We start from the raw sequence: 15,893 nt of genomic DNA, 5'->3' as shown, positions 1-15,893 counted from the left end.
ATTTCCTAGCCACATTAATTCACAGGCAGCTCACAATTTGCATAATTAAACATTTAAGATTTAGTTCCCTAATTTCTTTTCATAAATAGTGAAGGTGCATTGGCACATGCACAAAGAAAATTTTTGCACTAGAAAAAAAGCTTTAAAAATCAGAGGCAGTCCTTAAATAACAAAATATACACTCAAAGATTCAATACACACAGCAAATGCAGGGCATGAAGACAAGCTGTCCAAAATTCAGTCATGATTTTAATTTTTTTTTTCCCAGCTATTTGTAGCAGTTTTAAGAATGACTAAATCAAAGTAATCTCAGTCATTAGGTGAACCTCTATAAATAGGCATGAAGATGATCAAATTAAATTTCTTACAGAAAAACATTGTTTTGAAAAAAAAAATATATATATGTATGTAATTTTTATATAGGTATGAGATGCATTTGTGCAGAGGGGTGTTCCAAACAGAGCAGATGCCACCTGACTCTTTTTGAAAGCTGGGGGAGCAGTCTGGGTCTGGAGCCGTAGGCATCCTTCCCCCTGAGCAGCTCACACAGCTCTTTTGCCCTGTTCCCTCCGCTGTGTTCCCCATCCCACAGGAAAGGTGCTTCAAACAGCCCAGGGGAAAGGCCTTTGTGCTGATGGGACCAGGGCCAAGCTTCTCTCAGTCATCTTCTCCTTCAGAATAGATTGGGAAGGAGGAGATTAAGAATTTGTTTGCCACAATGAACTGGAAGCAGTATATCACTCCCTCCTTGGGCAGTGATTGAGGGGCTCTGCTGACCTTGCCATGCGCACATGGAGCACGGCTGATCCTGGCTGATCCCAGCTTATCCCATCGGCCCCAGGCATGCACTCCCAGGGCATTGTGCAGGCAAGCATGACGGGGTCAATGCTCTCCTCCTTCCCCAGGGACAGAGCTGTGCATCCCTTCCTTTTCTTTTTAACATCAGGCTTCTGTCTGCTGCCCAGCAAAGGAGAAATCCTTTCTTTCAGCAGTTCATAGGATAGATATCCTGAGTTGGAAGGGATCCAAAAAGATCATCCAAGTCCAAGCAACGCGGGTACAAAGTCAAGGTGGGCAAGATTTCATCACTTATTTTCTCATTTGGTAAGGCATCGAAAGGAGCACTTGTTCCCAATGTTCCTTCTTCAGGGAGTGTCAAGGGTTGCAGGTTCTCTACTTTTTCATCATTGTGTGTTTGAGAGGAGGAGACTCGATGACAAGCTCAGATGATAAGCAGGGATGTGGGGCTTTATATGGTGCTATAAAAGAAAAAAGTAAACAAAAGATCAGACTAATGGAAGAGAAAAAGGGAAAAATTTCTAATTTTTAGGGGTTTTTTTTATCATTCCATGATACACTGATCCAGTTTGCCAAGCTCTGCTGGTATCCTTCCATTTTAATGACTGTTCGCAGAGTTTTAAAAGATCATAAATTAGTTAATTATAGAAGCTGCCCTTTGAGCAAAGGAGCAAACTCCACTTTCCTGAGTGATTTTATAATACTTACCTATTTCAAACATCAATTTTTAGATGGCATTAAAACAATACATTACAAAAACAAGCACTGAAACAAACAAACAAAAAAAACAAATAGGGACTGAACATTTTAATTTATATATATTTTCTGACTAGATATGTCTGCTTCCTGCTATCTACAAGCTGGTGATAATTCTGGTGGGGAAAAAAACACAGAGCAGCCACAAAAGTCTGGTCAACAGGGAAATGTGTTACAGCAAAGAAAGTACTTAACCATTTCCCTATACCAGGGAAAAAGAAGGGTACTTTTTCACATGCTGGTGCTTGTTGCCTTCCTCTTGCTGACTCCAGGTCAGGAAATTTGACACAAATCCTCCCCTTACTCTCTGGAAACTGGAGAGCCCCTAAGCATCAGGCAGCATTTCTACCTGTCATTGTAACAAATCTAATTGACAGTGTCCCTAGAATATTTGATCACTTTATTTCCACATAATATATCTCTAACAGATTTGAGAATTACTTTCCCTCACTGTATGTCTGTGTCAAACAGTGTAACAATCCTATTTCATATCCCAGAGGACCATAAGACTATTGCTTATATTAAAATTTGGAAAGTTTTACCTGCCACTGCTTTGTGCCACGTGAATGTGATTCTAAGATTTATTTTAAAATCATAAAGGCTAACAACTTCAATCATCAGAACTAAATGCTGAGTTCCTGACATAAAATACCCATGGCTCTGGAAACAAAAAGAGCATGAAGAAAATCCACACTTAACATCAATAGACTAGGGAGTCACACTGCTGGAGTGACTCACTGAATAAATATTTCTGAGGTAACATTCACCCCTCATTCCTTCTGGCAAGCTCCAGGTCACTTCTGTGTCTCAGTTTATCTAACTCCACCATGGCAAACACAGTCTGCAACTCTGATGAAAATTAATGAGAACAATTTAAATTGTCAGCAAAAGCATTCGGCACATCCTGGAGAAATCAAGCTTCTCAAAACCTTCTGCAGTGAACTTGTAGTTTAACTGAGATGCAAGTGCAGTCGGTGAACATACAGAAAACACAGTAAACTTGAATATACCAGACACGATGCAGGAACCATACATGGCATGCTTTTGCGATGATACAAGCAAAAATTAGTTAAGGAAGCTGCATGGTACATGACCCAGGATTATTGAAAAAAAATTTTAAAAATACAGAAAAACCTGGTTCTTCCTATGCCAGACCTCACTGCATTTACTAGCATCAGCCAGGGAGTTCTGTAATATGTTGGAGTGCCTGTAAACAGCCCTGTCAACAGACCTGTAGATTTCATGACTGTAACAAGGTGAAAAGGGGATAGAATGCAGGGTTTTTCCATTCTACTCAGTTTTGACATAAAAATTGTGGAATGTTTTTTGCCTGTGCAGATGAAACTGGAATAACTCTGAGATAGTTTCTTTCCCTGGTATCACATATTTAAAAAAAAAAAAATCATTTTGTATGAACTTACTTCTAAGAAGATTTTGACCTTACTCCAGCATGCTTGGTACAGATATCTGAGTAAACTTCTGTGTGACAGATATGAATGTTGCTAATGAGATTTTAAAACATGTTTCCAAGTAATTCAGTAATTACATTACACTGGGTTAAAGTGACCTTTAAAGGCCACTCCCAAGAGATCCTTTACAATTACTTGGGAGCTATCTACCATTTAAAAAAGAGATAACCTTACACTGAATAACAACAAGGAAAAATTGCCCTTGTCCCCCTGTTTGATGAATGTTACAGTAGGATTTCAGATTCTAGCATTCCCTGTTGAAGGGAAGAAGCAAGGAGAGAGTTTTCTACAGGTTTCCATTAATGGAGAACAAAAAGTTTGATACCAATATCTGCAGACAGACTTGGTGAGCTTTTCTTTTCTTAACATTTAGAAACAACTTTACTCTCAGCATTAGAGACTGAAATTTTCAAAATTACTGAGCAGGCAGGCCAAACAGCTTGCTTACTTAACTATGCGTAGTTCTTCTATAATTTATGTTCAAGAGTGGGTCCAGAGTTAAAGCATTTCTTTCATTGGAACCCTCAGCAACTTTCAGGCATGACAAGGAACAGGTCTGCTACACTCCCATTCTTTTTAAACATACTGACATCCAGACTAGTGGAGATTACAAGAGGGCTCCCATCACCCTGCATAAAGTATACAGGAGAAAATGTGAGAAATAAGATCAGAAAGATAATTTTTTCAGTTTGTTCTTTTGTATGGTTAAAAAGGTTCAAGGAGGATGCCCCAAACACCAGACTAAGTATAAACTACTAAACAAGAAATGACCAAGAAACCAGATGAAGTGCTGTATGGTCCATCCTGCTGGTTATCATAGTAACAGAATTTTGTCCCATGACAATTAGCACTTACCAAGAGAAAGCTCGGGAAAGATTTGGAGGGCATCATCCACGAGAGAACATTTCCAGTAGATGTTATGGACAGGACTGAGACAGGTGGCTGTTCCTCCAAAACAGTCCTCCAGCATACAGGGGGGTACTGTGATGAATCGAGGGACATCAGATTTCATTGATCTGCCTTGCCTTGGACTGCAATAGAGGTGCATGGCAGTCTGGGCTCCTTTTGCTCTGATACAGACTAACTTAATTGGATACTGTATAACCTTTAGAAATAATCTACTTGAAGTGATGAAGTTATTCATGGGGAATTATTTTTCTCTCCAGGGCATCTGTTTTACTGAATACAATTAGTGGTGATGCTTCAGCACTTCCTTTCTACCCATTTTCTGCACATCTTTCATCAGCTGAACTTGAGACTTGCAGACAAATAGACTGTGCATGTGTAGAACAGTGAATATGTCCAAGCGATTGAGCCACTAATCAGGTTGTCTTTCTTCTCTTGATGGCAGATGGGCAGATTCCACGCTTTTATGGCAGCATATCCCATGAGCCTTAGTGATATTTGGATCCTCCTACATCAGGACTGAATTTAATATGCAAAAATATATCTTCTGTGTTTGATTATCTGTTGATGATCTGTCGGCTCCAGCTGAATTCCCTTGCTGTATTTATTCTTTCCATGTGTGTTTTCTGTGTGTCCTTCTCTTAGCGATTTCACAAGCATGCACTTCTGAACAATTTGTATAGGTCTTTATTATCCTAATTTACTGCAAATGGGGTACTTTATGTGGCTAACAGAATCAAGCCTGTCATAGATGTTTCATTCAGCCTCTTCATTAAAAAGTGCAGAGATGAGCAAGCAGAAGAGTTCATATCCCCTCAAAAATGCATGATAGTACACACACAAAAAAAAATTGAGACTATCAGGTCAAACAAATGGATCAGGAGAGAATCCATCATTGTAGTTGTACTAAAAAATAAATGTGACAGTATTTGACTTACCAGAGAGAAGATATTAAGCTCTCAGTTAAGTCAATGAAATAGATCATGCAATTACTAATCTACCAAAGGGAAAATTTCAGTTTACATAATTTCTCTTAGTCTAGACTTCTGCATCTTGTATGTTCTGGATCAGAGGTCTCGCATGTCTCCTCATCTCAACGTGCTCTGATTCTTTGTTCTTTTTGTAATTTGTACTATTACTTGCTGTTCCATGTGGCACCTGCAGGGTGTTACCTTTTGCTCCTCTGCCTGAGGTAAAACAGAGCTTTTTCGGGGAACAAATTATGAGACTTTAAAAAAAAAATGTATTTACCCTTCAGTAATAATAAATTCCTGTGCATAATTACTGATAAGGCTTCTTATTCTTAAAATGGTTTTGTTCATAACCTGTAATGCTATCTGACATAAAATATGAAAATCAAGTGTCATGTAATTTAGGCTTCTTCAGAAAAAGATCAAAACTTTCTTATAGCTTAAAATAAACTAACCAATTTTAGTCTAAAGCCAAAGAGAAAAGACAAAGAAAAAAAAAAGAAAAAAAATGTACTGCAAATACAGAAAGAAATTTGCAGCAAGCCATTTTTTTTTATGGAAATGACCACCTATTTTGCAAGAAATGGTACTGTTTAAGAAAAAATTCATTTCTGTAGTGCAAGAGCCTACTTTACTTTGAGGAAAAAATTTCATCCTATATCTCCTGTGCCATTTTTCCTTCTGCATGGTGAAAAGAAGACCTTTGGGAGGTTTTCATGGTCATGTCAGGAAGGGCATCCATCCAAACAAGGCAACAGATCTCTTGGATAACAGCCTGGCCATGAGTGCCCTCATCTGGCACTCAAAGAAAGAAGGAATGGCTTTGCCTTTATCTCATTTCTCAGATTTCTGTATGCCTACCAGAGCTGTTCATTAACTATTCACTAAGAGATGGAATGTTTCAATATGCCAAAGGTCAGTTTTCCTGCAACACTGGGTAACCAGATCTTTGTATTAAAAATACTTGATAATTCAAATGTGGAAAGGAACAACAAAAAGAATGCTCTAACTGTTCCATAGGTCCTAAAAATATCATGTCTGTATTTTCTATGCCAGATAAAAAAGCAGATTGAACTTCTATCACTGGCAACCTAAATCAATATTGCAAGTGCTGCCTAGCAATGTGTACCAGGCACAGCATTTTTGACCACAGATGCTGTTAGAGATCTGAGAGCTGTCAGATAAGTTTAAGCACAATTTTAATGCTTTGTCATCCTCTGAAAAGCAATAGAAATTTATCAGAAAATTACCTCAGCTTAGATAGAATTCCTGCTCCCAGCAGTTGAGAACTGTTAAGACAAAAGAGACAAATTGAAATTTCATTGGCATCTACAGGGCAAACTGAGTTTTGCTTTCTTTTCAAGAACTGCACCAAAGACTATTCTTACTAGAATAATCAAGCTTCTCTCTTAAACTAGCTTTACTGGGATGTCACACTGCTAGCTACCAAGAGGACATTCTTGCTTTAGGACTGATATAATGGGAATATCTGGTATGGCCAGACTGCTAAATAAAGCTGGCAATAGACTTAGAACAAGAGATGATAAATTTTACAGAGCAGATGTACAAAATCCATCCCTCTCCCTTGACCTACTCGTGCACATTCTGAATGCTTTCATCTGCTCAAAGGAGGTGATTTTAAGAAATAAGAGGACTTGCGTGCGTTCTCAACATAAATTCTCAAAGAGCAAAAGACAAACCACCAAAACCACTGTATTGTACCATATTTGATGATTATGTATCTGCTAAAATAAACAGAATAAGCAATCCCCTAGTACTGCCCATCATACAATCTACTCTGTCAAAAACACATCTGAGCTTCTGACAAAAATCATTAAGAAGGCTCCCAGTCAGCTGTTAACATCTTCCCCAGATCAATCCCAAACAGGGTTTCATGTCTGGACATGGGGCTACAGCAACATTTACTGATGTATATCAGAGATTCTTACCTGTGCAGGTCACACCGTGCAGTAAAATCATAAACACTGTTCTTGGAGGAAAATCACCTTTAAAGTTTTTTTACAATTTTTTGTAAGGAAATGTGGTTCCCTATATCACCACTTAACTTTGACCTTCCTCATTGTCACAGTATGAATTACATGAATGTTAATATTGTCTCTGATATGCTTCTTGATTTTTCTTTTAGAGTCAATACAGAGTGTGGAAAGTGCAAAAAATATCGCTTCAAAGAAAGTCTCACTAGTATGAAAAGACACAGGGAGGACTCTTTTTATAAAAATAACCCAACCCCCCCAACCCCCCCCAAGCAAACATAACCAACCAAAGAAACAAAACCCTGCCCAAAACCTGTCTGATTTTTTTTGCTACATACAACCCCATTGAGAGAGCTGACTGTAAATTACCAGATACATCAAAACTGGAAATCTGCAAGGAGGAGAAATTCAAAACTGGCTTCTGACTCTCCACAGAAAGGCAGGAAGGAGAAAAGTGATATCTCCTTCCTTAGTTTGTGTGCTAGGACTTTTTCTTCTGTGCAGGCATGACCTGGCATCACGCCAGTGTAAGCATCTACTTTTAAATTGTCAAGGTTTATACTTTCAGAAAAAGGTATATCACCCTTCATAAGGGTGATCCCTATGTCACTGAAAAATGCAGATGTCACCAGGCAGGCTTAGGCAGAATGATAGTATTAAATGACACATGAGCAAGCTCTGAGGCTGTGACAGGGCAGGGAAGGGTCAACCCAGGAGCAAACACAAAACCTGTGTCAAAATGATGTTGCAGCTGACACACTCGTCTCCATCTCTCAGCTGGCCTAATCAGCTCATCATTGGTGTCATACTCTGTCTCCAAACTGCTTCCCATTTCCAGCTTGGGCTATTTCCAATATCTCATATATCTCTGCTGAGTTATGGAGAGGCCTTCCGTGCTGTTCCAGTGGGGAAAGCAAACTGAGAAGAGACGGAATTATCCCATGAGCAACCAAGGGTCAAATTCTTCCTAAATTGTTTACAGTCAGCTAACATCAGGGATACATCTGTCACTCTTTCCATCCAAACTGTTTTTTATAATGCTGCTGACAAGCACGTCTAGCTGTTACATAATGAACGGTCTTTTCCATCATTAAAAAGCAAATTTAAAAAACACAGCAAAGTTGCTTTCTGGATATGTTGTTATACAAGTATGCAGCTTGTTTTTCAAAAGTGAAGAGACAAACTAGATTACTCCATTTATGCTTTTTAAAGTCACATGTTTACGAGGATAAGACTACTTAAAAGAAAGAAAACTTTGCGATATTTTGAGAAGTGCAGAGCATGCTGATGATGCAGCTAATTTTTTGTGAACAAGTTTGCCAAGGCACAGGCTGCAGTTACCAGAGAACACAAAACAAACTCCAAACAGAAAAGCACATCTAGGTAGCAAAATGCATTATTAATAGGAACAGCACTGGAATAGCAGGCAAAACCATGTGTAATGGAGGCTGTCACTTGGGAAGTCACAGCAGTTCCCACCAGACATCTCTTATTTTTTATAAGTTATATTTTATGTTTTATAAGTTATATTTTATATTTTATAACTGCAGTCAAATGCAGTTTTGTAGAGAATTAGAGTGATCTAATATTGGAGTATATGTTGTTTGCATTGCAGGGTGTGTTTAACCAGACAAGTGGAGACAGATGTGAGTTTATGTTCCTGTGCTCTAAATTGAATAGCTGTGATCTAGGTCTGTTCCGCTCTTCCAGGTCTGGTCCAAATGATGTACAGCACATTGCTAGCAACCATTCTCCAAGTAACATAACCCACTTGTTATGTGAAGCACATCGCCTCAAAGATCTTTGTTTAATGTAAGGAGGTAGATCTTCTGAGGCACACCTTCACACATACGGACTGAAAGCATTACTTTCAAGTGTTCCTCTTGCTTGGTACACATGCTCTGGGTAGTTGTGCCCTTGACTTGGAGAAATTACAGTTGTCTTTTGCATTCACATCTTTGAAGACCTCAGTATAGTCAATGTGAATTAGATCCTTCTGAAAACATGGTGAGCTATTGCAGATTCATTTTTGTTTCTTTCCTTGAATCTACTCATGTTCCATGTGTTGATCATGGTCAGTAAAGATAAGATGCATTATAACTTGCTGCTCTAGTCCACCACCATTCCACCATTCACCTGAAGCAAATTCAGTGTCTTGCTTTAATGGTGAGATTATCAGTGGAAGCAGGAACGTGGCTGCAGAAAGACTTGCTGGGGAACACCTCAGATCTGTAGAGGAATTCTTTTCTCTCTGAAACTGTGCCACTGTTTCTATCTTTCTGACTTTCCCGTTTGGCATTATTTAGAGTTGATTTTCCAGCAGTTTCACCAGACTATCCTGTCTTTGGTGTCTTTTCAAGGTTGCTGTATAATTTTTCAGTTATTTCAAATGCTTTCCTTTCTCATTTCATCTCCCTGAATTAGTAAATGTTTTGTTTTGACTAAACCCAAACTTCAAGTCCAAATTTATATGCATGTCTTTTTCTTAATTGCAGCATTTCCAAAGACATGGCGTATTAGCACCTTGTTTTCTTTGCTGTGCATTCTGCTGTCTGTAACATTCCTCCATCTCATGACAAATCCACTTTTACTCAATCTTCTCCTTCCTGTATTTTTTGCCATCAGTGAAGTTTATAGAAGCAATCTTCCTGCTTCCACCATTTCTTTCACAACTCTTGTTTTCTGTGCCAGACTCAGTGTAGGATGACTGGTTTCTGGGCAGCATTCTTCACTGATTCTTCCTTAATTTTTTACTGTGTGCCAGGAGATTTGCCTAAGAGCAGGAACTCCTGGAGGAATTCTGGTTAATTGGAATAAAACAAGTGTGGCGTTACAGAACTGAATGGTAAAGTACTCTGCATGAAAGCAAAAGGATTGTAAACATATAAGACAATGTGGATCTACACAACATGACGATTCCTCTTTCATTGATTGGAAGGAAAATAATTACATTTCCACAATGATGAGCAGACTTTCTTGTCAGAACAACTACGTAAGCACAGTGGGAACTACTTGCTTTTTTTCTTTCTATTATTTTGAACTATCTACCAGAGTTGAGTGCAGGTTTAATATTTAGCTCATGTTCTGAATAAACTCACAATACAGATGAAAGATGATTTCCCAGCCATTCCACATTCCTAGAGTAACACTCCATATAACGGAAGTTGCGGACCCTCTCTGTGGAAGAACTAAATCACCCTCTGTCTGAACAATCATGATTCACCTTTCCTTGTGTTTCCTCAGCGCACAAGCATTCTGGTCCCCACGCTGGGTGCGGGCAGCAGGCAGAGCTCGCTCCAGCTCTGGCGTAAAAGGAACTGCCTGGGACAGCTTGTGAGTGATTGTGGAGTGGAGTCACCTCTGGGAACCTGGGAACTCACCATGGTGTGGCTGGGGGGTTCACAACCCTTCCCACCAAGACTGTTATTCCTCTGACTACTAGAGCAAATCTTTGGGGCTTTGTCACTGAGGCTGTTTAAGCAACTAATATGCGAGCAGATATATTTTGAATTGGAAACTGGACCTATTCCAAGCCCATATTTGTAAACCAGGAGTTAAAAAGATATGCCGAAGGTACATTTAAACACCTCGTGAGTGCCAGATGCAGATTAGATAAAACACGTGATGTTTTTCTTCTCACAATCATATAGCAGGGCTTCAAACACTCTCTCAAATATTTTTCATAAAACACAGTGTAATGCCTTGCCCAGAGACAATGAATATGCAGCTTAGATCATTAACTGCAAAATCCACATTGTGGCTGAAAAATGATAAGGTATTTCAGGATCATCCCAGCTTTTAAATTTACCAGGATATATACATCACAGTGGAAAATCCATATGTTGTTTACACTGTATAGAACACATCTCTTTGGTTGAGAAGGACCGCTCCAAAGAGATGATTTTCAAGAAAAACCTATTTGAAATGGGCAGACTGGTATGAAGTTTTCATTGTTTTAAATAAACTTTTTGTGTCCATCAAATCAGGAATCAAGGTATCCAGCATCTATACCTTCAGAGCATGGCAATGTGGCATTATTAAAAAAAAAAATAGAAATTTTCTCTTGTATGGCTATGATTTTATACTCAGAGAAATTCAAATAAGACCACTAATGAAAATCTTTCCTCTTTTTAAGCATGCTTTGTTTAATTGAACTCACTGGCATTAAGTCCTCTTTTGTAAAGGAATATTATTCATATAGGCACAATAGCATCACTACAAAAAGCAAATGTGGTCACAAATCTGTGTGTTTTCTATTTTCTGTCAATGGGTCACCCTAAATCAAATAAACATAAAGCACTGATGATTTTTCTTCCCCAAAATAAATTGACTCAATACAGCAAAACATCCATATAGACAGACTACAAAATGTTTAGGTTGAACAAAGATAAAAAGTGAAGATAGTGAAGTGAAGATAAAAACTGCATGGCTCTGCCACTGGGGCAGGATTACCCTGTGTGCTGATACAGGCTGGGAAGTACTCGAAAGAAGATCGAGCCTGAACAAAGCCTTTATCAGACTGTGACTTTTCTATAGAATATAAAAATAAAATAAAATACTTGCTGACTGTGTCACATCACAGAGGTCTCTGTACCTTTTGTGCAGATGACAGAAAGAACAATAAGTGTCTACACAAATGTTTCTGCATTGTTTCACCTCTCACAGTAATTATATGGAATCTATATTTTATAGGGTCCTTCTACTTAGGGTTAATGAGTTTCAGTATCAATCTCTATGACAGAAAGACTGAACCAAGTATTTTCGCCTCCATTACTGAGACTAATAAAAGATATCATGTCAGAGTGCCAGCTTTGCCAGGGCTCTCAAACTTCCTTCTGTTAAATGCACTAGTAATTCAACTTATTTCTCTGATTTTTCCTTGTCTTCCACATGCATTTCAATATTCTAATCTCTACCATTAAAAATGGCAATGTTTAGCAAACTTTTAATTTTTGGTAAGCACTTCTGACTCAATGAATTTTTTTTTGTCTTGGCCAAATACCTAGCTTGACTAATAATATCTTTGTATTTGACATGTTTTTCTATTAGTCTGAAGTTTTTTTGTTAGTCTAAAGTATTTTTATCATGACCAAAAAGAAAGAAAAATTCTATTACTGCAAACCAACTAATGAGGTCCTTTCTTAATTGTCACTTGACAATGAGTGTTATTAAGTAGAAATTCACAAAAGTCCTTGGGAATTTAAAAGATGTATTTATTTAAATGATAGAGTGTAAGTTATTGCAGAAGCTATTTTTAATGTACAACACTGCATTTTATCTGCACTTGCATTTTATCTCTGGGTGACATGCTCGTAACAGTGTGGCAGAAGGTCAGGTTCATGTGATTATACTATTTACTTTTACTTTTGATACTCAGTGATACCGATGGTGCAAAGAATGAACTTTTACTGCTTTTCAAAACTGCAAAAAATAAAATGGAAATTAGTTCCTGTTGCAAATATCTTGTAGTATGCATTTATTTTTGTCCTTGCTTTTATTGTCCCAATTCAGTGACTAATGTGTTCATCTAGAGGAATATGCTTAAATAGTACTTTATTAATATTTCTTTAAATAAAAGGGGATATCAATACTTGCTGTGCTTTTGAGACAGAATCTGTTGAGAGTTTATGATCTCCAGTGTGTAACAGAATTAAATGATGTCTTGTCTTTCCATTTATACTTTCAAGCCAAGATGAACTTGAAAAAGTAATGTATGTACAGTCCATGTCCAGTAAGCTGACGGTTACAAATACAGTAAGAACTACAGTTACAACTACAAATCCAGGAGCAATGCAATAAAATGTATCACCAGTTTAAAGCCTCAAAGAGATCTCCCTTTGATCTTCAGAGTACTTTGGTAAGACATTTGGTAAGACAGCATTGCCTGTCTTACACTGAAGTACAGATTTACTACATTGGTCTCAAGCTACAGCCCAAGAGCTGAGCTAGGACACACCATGAATGACTGATCAGGTATGTAGAGTTAGAAGGTACCTTAATTTTTTTTCCCCATAAAATATTTTTAATTTTTTTCTACTTCATGCAGCTGAGTTTGGCCATTGCTGTTACACTTGCAGACACTGATCACTCTTACACTTATTGACCTGTGAGCTTGAACCTTGGTCACATGACTTTGAGGAACATTACCCACACAGCTTTCTGGGGTTTGAATTTGTTGACGTGTCATATTTTCTTACCTGGGGTATTCCTTGGCATTAACCCCCAAATGGCATTTTAGTAAAGCCTATGTCCACAGGATGTGATTTCTTAAGGGAGTCTCCTCTAAAACGGAATCTTCAACAACCAACGCAAATATTTAAGTCAAAGCTGTTTTAGCAACATGGCCGCTGGCTCATAAAAGAGCTTCTGTTCAGTGGTAGCACATTTGGCATATCCATTAATGCTTTTGCACTTACCCTCTTTCAAGGATCCCAGCACAAACAGTGGGTGTAGCATCACCAGCAGACTGCTGGAGATTTGAATGGGAGAGAAGCTTTAAAGGAAGTCATTCATGGGGGAGGGAAACAAGGAAGCAGTGGCTTGCACAGTTGGTTTCCCAGGGGTAGAACAGACCAGGTATCAAGGTACCTGTTAACTTAATCTCAGTAAATCTTCTCACACTATAGAAACACATCTGCAGTGTGCCAGTCCCAGAAGCACCCAGAGATACACAGGATGGGAGATGTACCCTCCGCTGGGAAGGCAGCAGTCGGTGGAACAACTGTTTGGACTTGCTGCTTCATAACAGCTACCAGAGAGCTCTGACATTCAAGATTCCCACCTCGATGCCAGTCTCAGGAGTTTGGAGGTGAGCTCAGAGGTAAGAGCTGAAAACAACACACTATCCAGGCTTGCTGAACATCGCAGACAGTGAATGAATCCTTTTCTCTGCTAAAATTTGTGAAACCCTCTTCTCCTCCTCCACAATGGTCCTCTCTTCTGAGTTAGTTTAGGTTTTATAACTGCTATACAAGTATAATGTTTAAGCCTTTATGTGTTTTCCTGAAACTATATTTATAGCTGGGAGTAGCTGCATAAATTTTATTTACTTTCCTCTGTACAACAATGCATATGTTCTGTGACTCCTGCTCTTCCATTAATGCTTTTTTGTCCACCTGAAAGCGAGAAGACCAGAGACCTTACCACGAGTAAGTTTATTCAGTTCAAACAATTCACTGCAGTACATCAGCTCCTGGGTGCCACAAGGCAAGACTGGAAGCAGCAGCATTCCAAGAGAAGCATCTGGTAGAAGCAGCAGCAGTTCTCGAATCCCCAGAACAATGGCTGTTTCAAACTGCAGTTTGTCAAAAGGAAAAGTAGCATTAATAGTATGATCACCTGGATTGTTTGCCACATTGCATCTCTCAGCTCCCTACAACTCCCAATCACCTTTCACCTCTATGTTATGAAAGAAAAATATAATCCAGGAACCCCCTGAGCCTGGTGCCATGGATTGCCCTCAGCATGCACTACACCGACATCTTTCAGAAGCATGAACTTGATAACACTTCCAGATACATAAACTCAGCATTTTGACGCTTTTTTATTATTGTTTGATGAGGGAAAGGGATTAAGATGATGGGGTTTGAGGGTCTGGGGGTAGAGAGGGCTTTGGATCTTTTTTAGGTTTTTTAAGAATTTGAATTCATTCATGAAGACTTAATTTGTGGCAGAGGCATTTAGAAATAGTTGTTTGCAAGTCAGATATATGTATTTGGATTTCAGGCACCCGCAATGACTCATTTTTGAAACCTTCTAAAAAAACAGAAACTCCCTGAAAACCCCACTGTCTTGTTTTTTCTCTCTTTTTTTTTTTTTTCCTTTTTTCCTTTTGGTTTTTAAAAATAAATTAGCAGCAGCCTAAGAAAACCACAGATTCATCATATACATATTTAAAATGAAAAATCATTACCCTCAAGCAAGTTTAATTAAACTAACAGAAGAGTTTTCAATGCAAAAGAAATAGGTCAGAAAGGAATAATATAAAACAAAATTACATCTTGAAAATAGTCCAGGAAAAGCAAGACAAGTCTGAACTCAGTAATTAATGATATCAGGGAGAAGATGGGATTCTGAAGGGTAGAAAGTCATGGGAAAAACAAGGGCATTTGTTATCTAAACATAGCTGCAAAGCATTTCTGTTGGTTGTTTTGTGAGGAAAGTTGCTTTTCCAAATGGAGTTTGTGGTAGAAAGAAGATAGTCTAGTCTAGGCTCTAGTCTTGGCCTTTTTGCATGTACTACTCATTGGCCAATGACTTTCTGAATAGTACAAACTATCCATGCACTCTTTTAAAAGCCTGGCTTTCTGGCACTTGAAGCAGAAGTTCCAACATAGCTGCTTTGCAACTTTGACCTTTCAATCTGTATAACACAGAGGTATGATTCTCACTGACTTACTGAGGTTGGCATCTAGAGCTTTACATTTGTTGTTATTTTCAATCACTTCTCTAGAGTCATTCTAAAACCAAGAATCCATAAAATCAAGTGGGTTTGTCTTGTCTAGTTACTCCCTGTCTTTTGATAATATTTCAAGAATTTTAGTTACATTGTAGCAAACTTCCAGCAATTTTAGGTTGTCTCAGCACCGAAATGCAGATTTTATTACGACGTCCCATCTTATATAGCAAATATTCTTACAATCATTACTCTTACAATCAAACTTAAGATGTTGGCTCTTGAGTGCAATAACATTAAAACAAAAATTCGTGACTTCTGAGGCAATAAAATCATCCCCAAAGTCTGCGAGGGGAACTGGTTAAAGAAATACCCATCAAGTGAGTTCAGAAAAAATCTGCTCAGCCTTTGAAGAGGGTTATTCAATCCTGCAAAGTACTTTCATCAATTCTATGAACTCATGTGTCAATTACTTAATCTTGGGTTCTGTGGTGATTGTTGTTTTCTACTCAAGCACTGTGGTAAATCTGTTCCTTCCGCAGCTAAACTTCCCTGTTCTAGGGCAGCTGAAAACTCCTCTGTATTTTGTCATATGTGCATGAGC

The 15,893-nt window shown here is 38.4% G+C and overlaps 1 long non-coding RNA gene across 1 annotated transcript; it reads left to right on the top strand.

Annotated features, from left to right (window-relative positions):
- The first annotated feature begins 759 nt into the window (after positions 1 to 759).
- LOC119696124 lies at positions 760 to 14,713 on the top strand. The gene is made up of 3 exons (XR_005255495.1): positions 760 to 1,070; positions 13,521 to 13,714; positions 14,017 to 14,713. It is a non-coding gene; the product is annotated as an uncharacterized LOC119696124 (long non-coding RNA).
- Positions 14,714 to 15,893: the final 1,180 nt, after the last annotated feature.

The sequence above is a fragment of the Motacilla alba genome, chromosome Z, assembly GCF_015832195.1.
Source record: "Motacilla alba alba isolate MOTALB_02 chromosome Z, Motacilla_alba_V1.0_pri, whole genome shotgun sequence".
NCBI lineage: Eukaryota > Metazoa > Chordata > Aves > Passeriformes > Motacillidae > Motacilla > Motacilla alba.
This window is presented reverse-complemented; position numbering and strand designations above follow the sequence as displayed.